Source organism: Pinus tabuliformis, chromosome 1_2 (genome assembly GCF_031772625.1).
Source record: "Pinus tabuliformis cultivar Carrire ecotype Pingquan chromosome 1_2, CPIR1, whole genome shotgun sequence".
Taxonomy (NCBI): Eukaryota; Viridiplantae; Streptophyta; class Pinopsida; order Pinales; family Pinaceae; genus Pinus; species Pinus tabuliformis.
In genome coordinates this window covers 190,225,027-190,231,163 of record NC_142298.1, presented here as the reverse complement: position 1 = coordinate 190,231,163, position 6,137 = coordinate 190,225,027, and positions in this window count along the sequence as shown.

The following is a 6,137-nucleotide window of genomic DNA, read 5'->3' as shown; positions in this document are numbered from 1 at the left end:
CAACATATATATTTTTGGTGTTACAATCATTTAAAGAAGAAAACATGGCTTGGTTTTTGGCCATGTGATAAGAGGCTCCAGAATCAATGAGCCACTCATGAGAATGAGAAGAAGAAGATACATTTAATGCATAACCAGACTGAGATGATTGACAGCGACATGCAGAAAGTGCCATTCCTGAAGATGAAGTTGAAGTTGAAGTTGAAGAATGCTCCACATGGATGTTATGTTTCTTCATTGCGGCTTCCAAGGCTTCCATCTTCTTAAAGCATTTAGATTCTAAGTGGCCATCTCGATTACAAAAGTTACAATGTCTATCAGTCTTCTTCCATTTGTTTTTATTGGTCTTATCATTTTGCTGAAATGATCTTTCATTTTGAGGGTGAGTTTGCTTAGGACCCTTGTTTGGTTTAGGACCATTCTTTTTAGGATATGACTTCTTAGGATTCTTTGAATTTGGTTGCTGCTGGGCGGCTAACGCTTTCTTGGAAGAGTTTCCAAGATTAAGAAGACCAAGGTGTAAGAGTTTTTCTTGTTCTCTTATTAAAGAATCACAAAAAGAGTCAAAGGAAGGGGCCTTGTAGTCTTTTCCTTGACAAATGAAAGCTTCCCTTGTAGAATGGAAGGTGGAAACAAATACAGAGTAGGCTGGTCCCAACTTAGTAAGGATGGAATAAATAAGGTTACTATCTTCTTTCTTAACCTTAACACCTTCCAAGAGATATCTAAGGGTCTTGAATTTGGACAAGAAATCTTCAATGCAAGAAAAATTATTAGGATCCTATGTAAGCAACTCATTTTCAAGTTGATGGGCTCTAATTTCATTTTTAATCCCAAAAACTTTAGTGATTTGTTCCAATGCTTCATCAGGAGTTTCAAGTTCTGCAATATGGAATCTAAGATCAGGAGAAATAGACATCCCTATCAAACCACGTGCTTGATCTTGTCTATTTTCCCATTTTGCAGCCTTGTCTTCATCTTTTGGTTTCTTCTCTTGGCCTGTGGCTATTCTGTAGAGACCTTTACTTCTAAGTAAATCTTCCATGTAGGCTATCCATTGGAAGTAGTTAGTGCTGTCAAGAATGACTTGGCATGGACTTTCCATTTTAAAAAAAAAAAACTGAAGCTGAAGATGCTGAAAGTAAGTGTTCCAATGGATAGATCTCGAAAAATTAGGCGGTTTTAAAAAAAACGGCTCTGAAAAAGGCTTCCGGATGAAGAAGTTATGGCTTTTTGAAAAACAATTGTTGAAGTTGCCGGCAAAGTGCGCGAATGTATGGAAATGAAAAAATCCGGCCCCACAAAATGGAGACTTGAACCCAAGACCTCTACTCTCTTAAAATAGCTTTGAACCAATTGATCTATACAACAAATTTGAGAGAGAGAGAGAGAGAGAGAGGGAGAGAGAGAGGGGGGGGGGGCCTTGGTTTGCGTGCTTGCCTTGAGAAAGCTCTTTTTCCCTACAAAACACAAAACACAAAACCCAACACGGACATGCAAAGAAAACGAACCTTATGGCTCGAAGTTAGCTTTAGCAAAAAAACTAGATATTTTAAAAAAATGAACCTTGCGGCTCAAAGTTAGCTTTAGCCGAAAAACTAAATATTTTTCTCAATGTTTCTGATTTTCCGAGATCACACTAAGGTGCAGGGAAAAGAGCATACGCATGAGAAAAATCCTTCCTTTCTGTCTCTAATTTGCCCAGATCGCACAGAGTCGCAGGGCAAAGAGCATACGTAGAAATGAAAGGTATAGATCCGGTTAAAAAAAAGCTAAATAAACCGAAACCGGAATAAGCAGAGAGAAAATAACAGTAAACTGCAAATAAAGACTGTATACCTCCAGATCTTAAAAATGACGCAGATAGGGCTACCGGAAACCTTTTCGCATGAAACGAAAGGGGTTCCTCACTGGAACAGATGCTCCGAACACAACAGAGCAGTGCTCTCGGCCCGAAAGCAGTCAGAAATAGTAGATCTAGGAAACGACAGCCGCATGCAGTTCTACCGGCTTCAGATTTGGATCACCAATTGACGCGGCCCTCAAATAGCTCTGATACCATGTAGGAATTTACAGGGTAAGTTCCTCAGAAAGAACACCAAAAGGACACCGCTCACAACCAGATCACAGATCAATACACCAGTATTTTTGACGTGGTTAAAACCCTCAAAGAGGGAAACAGTCCACGGCCTGCGCCAACGTGGCTACTACAGGCAATTTATTAATCAAAGAATGAAAATTTACATAAGCTTCTCTCATGCACGGATTACCCGAACAATGACCCTCCATGCGCTTTAAATAGAACTCATGGACCAATCGGGTGTCAAGCCACAGATCAAGTGTCGGTAATACCGAGGAGAGAGTGAACCGTCGGATCACTACATATCGTGACCGTCGGATTGTAAGTTACAAAATGTACAACGGTAAAGAAACACACTTTACCTAACTCTATACCTAACTCTACACTAGACCAAGTTGAACTTAACTATATCCTATGTGTCGGAATATCCTAACAGAGTAGATCTCAATTTTCTTGTGGGGGGGTTAGTAAATGTTTCTTGGAGAAATATGGAGGGAAATTAGTCATGCTTCATTTGACTTTGTAGCCACACCTTGCCATGGCACTTATGATATCCATGAGATGGATCACCTTTAAAAGAGACAATTGCTTATAAACCTGCTTTTGCAACATCAAGACTGCCTACCCAGCCTATTACACCTAACATTTTTTCTTCCTTTTTCCTTGGGTGCATTTAAACTAGCAAACCCTCACTCTTTTCTTTTCTTTTAACTGCCATCCTATCTAAGTATGCCCTTATTTCTTCCAGGGGCTCAGATTTAACTGTTGAGCACCATTGCTTCTCTATCTAACTACTTATCTGCCAAGCTTGAACTGTTTGGACAGATTTTATTCTCTACTTCTAAAACAAGAAATTTAAACATGGACTGGCCAAGATTAAGCTGTTTGGCCATCCATTAACTGTGACAGAAGTCACCTAAGTGCACATGATAAATTTTTTTGCACAAACAGAATAGTAGTGGCATTTTGGGCTAGCACACTTTCCTGGTCTTTTCTTTGGCGTTCATTTTCTTTCTTTTTTACCAATTCATTCTTTTTTCCCTTTGATCTTTCTTTTAGGGCATACCCTCTTTTCATTTTTTAATTTTTTGGTTTTTTCTTTTCAAAATATGGAACCTTTGCAGCATGGAAAGGATGAACATATTTGGCATTTTACCAGTGAATCATGAAATATGACACCTATTGGTATAGGAGCATAACAAGTTCCATTGGAATTTTTTTTTAGATGATTTTCTAGAAGTTTTGCATGCCTGGATTGGTTTTCACTTGGTCTCTATAGTGACTCAAAGATTAGAAGCCTAAGAAACGGTAGATTACCCTGGTGTATTTTTGTCTTCTTGATGAGTCTGACTGGTTTGTGAAGTCTATCCTTTATGAGAAATAGACTTATTTTTCTCTTTGCAAATCTTTGAACGAACTTGGTTATAAGTTTTGAATTTCATTTTTATAAAAGAAAACATATTTGGATGTTTTTTTATTGATTTGTTATTCTGAATGAATTAATCCTTAGTTTACTCAATAACTAAGTAAAACGTCCTCAAAAAGAATTGAAGCTTTTAAACAATTAGGCTTTATAAGTTTTTAGATCTCAAGATTAGTTTTTGTAGTTTTGAGTGTTTTCTAGAACTTGTTTCATCTCTTTTGAAAGAAATTGTTTCTTGTAGTTTTGAGTTTTGAAAAATAAAAAGGGATTTATTGTGAGAATAATTAGTAGTCTCGTTTTGAGTTCTTATTGAAAAAGATCAAAATATTTCTTTTCATTTACATGTTTAAAGAAAGATTTGTTTCTTAAAAGAATTGCATTTTCAAACTCTTTCTTTTAGCTAGAAATTCATTGGAAGAAAATGAATTGTTTATCATTTTAGGTGCATTTTTTAGTATTTTTGGAGTCGAGTCTTCACACCATCAAAGTTTCATTTCCATACCTATTGACTTAAGAAACAACCCATAAAAGTAATGCTTAATTAAAATTGATCTAGCAATCTTTTTATTTCTAGGGCTCTTATCACCAATATAGCTTAGGCTAGTATCTTGGAGTAGGGAGTAATTAACTCTCCAAGATAGTTAAAACAAACAAGTAGCTATATCTTGTGGTAGGAAATAAATCCAATTGTAATTGATATAATCTGGGAAGCTTCTCTTAAATGAGTTAATCATGAGATCATGTGTGAACCTTTGAGACAATAGTGTCTGTTTCATTGGGAAAGATAGAAGATTTGCGCGTATTATAAACAGTAAACCTCGGATTAACCATTGTCGAGGAGCCTGGGGTCACTTGTTGGTAAACCTTGGATTGATCATTTCAAGGAGCCTTCAAGGGGATTGAGCTTTGTTACTCTGCCCTTGCGCGTAGATCAGATCGTAGACTGTTCCCCCAGTTGTATTTGTTGCTGTTGGTAACCTTAGTGTCCATATACTTAAGATTATTTCCTAAGGTGATGGTGAAGGACGGGTCTCACTGTACCTAGAGCAGATGTCGACTAGACTCACTTGGACTCTCTAGGGGGTTCTCTTCACTCGAGATAGTTTTGTGAAGAAACTTGTGCCAGTCTGTTTCATTAAGCAGGTTGTCAGGGTAATTGTTCCAACCGCCCTTTCTGTATTAAATTCTACGACGTTGGATTTCATCACCAAATAGTGTTTTAGTACAGGAAGTTACTGTTTGTGTGTGGTTTGAACTCTTAGATTTTTTAGGCGTGTGATTCAGTTGTTTGTTTCTTTAGAGACTTTAGGTGCTTTTATTGAAATTTTCTTTGTTTGCGTGTGATTATTTTCATCATACACCTAGAGATTATTATCCTTGATCAATCATGTCAAGATAGTCATCCATGTTTTCCCAATCACCGGAAACATTTTTATATGGCGATCCTATTATTCCTTTGGGGTACCAGTCACTTTCTGGTATTTTCTTAGGAGCAACTCCTCAAACGACTGAATATCAGTTATCACCTGATAATAATGGACCTAAAACGTTGAACGTAGAAAAGATCTTTATGATGTCTGGTAATATTCCAAATCCTCAACCTCAAGGTAGTCAGTTACCGCCTAGGGGGCAAGGTAGTTAGTTACCACCTAGGGGGCAACCTCAAGGTAGTTAGTTATCGCCTGGGGGGCAACCCCAAGGTAATTAGTTTCTGCTTGGAGGACTACCTCAAGGTTTTCAACCTTCAGGACAGTACATACCCCAAGGTCAACCCCATATTCCTCAGGATGCTTATAAACAGCTTCAACAACCCCAAATTCAGTACGTGCCTCGGGGTTATCAACCTCAAGATCAGTACCCAACTCAAGGTTTCCAACCGCCTTCTGGTCAATCATTTTTACAAGGAACTGGAAATGTACCTCCTAATTATCAACCTTATGTTCAACCAGGTTATGGTCCTCCTTATTTACAACCTTTTATGGGTCCCGGAATGAATATGGTGTGGGATCCATCTCAAACTCAACAGACTTTGCAACCTAATGTGCAGTTATCTAATCAAACTTGACAACCTTTGGTTTCTGGTCCAACCCAGCAACCTATCCAACCTATGGTTCAAACCTCTGCAACTAGTTTAGTTCAGCAGCCTGGGCCTAGCTCAACTCAGACTCCACCTCGAACTGTTGTTGCAATTGCTACATTTTCTGTTCAACCTACTACACCTGTTTCTGGAGTATCTGTAGCTCCGGTTTCTACTAACCCTGCATCAGTGTCAACTCCTCAAGTCTCTATGCCCCAGTCAGGACCTACAGTTCAGACTTCGGTCCAGATGCCTGTAGGACAAGTTGGTCCAAGTACAATTACCACGAGTCAACCGTACCAGGGACAATATCAATCTGGTCCTACTGTATAAAATCCAGTTTATCATTATCAACTGTACCCTGGCTATACTTATCAACAGCCTCAATGACACTAGTTTGGTCCAGTTAATCCTGGTTTCCTGGGAGGTTATAACATTCCTAATGCAAATCTGATTCCAAGTTATCCTGGATATCCTCCTCCTGGAGCTCGTCTTATTACACAAGGTTTTCGTGAACCTAACCGTCAGTTACCATTTATTGCAACTTTGGATTTACC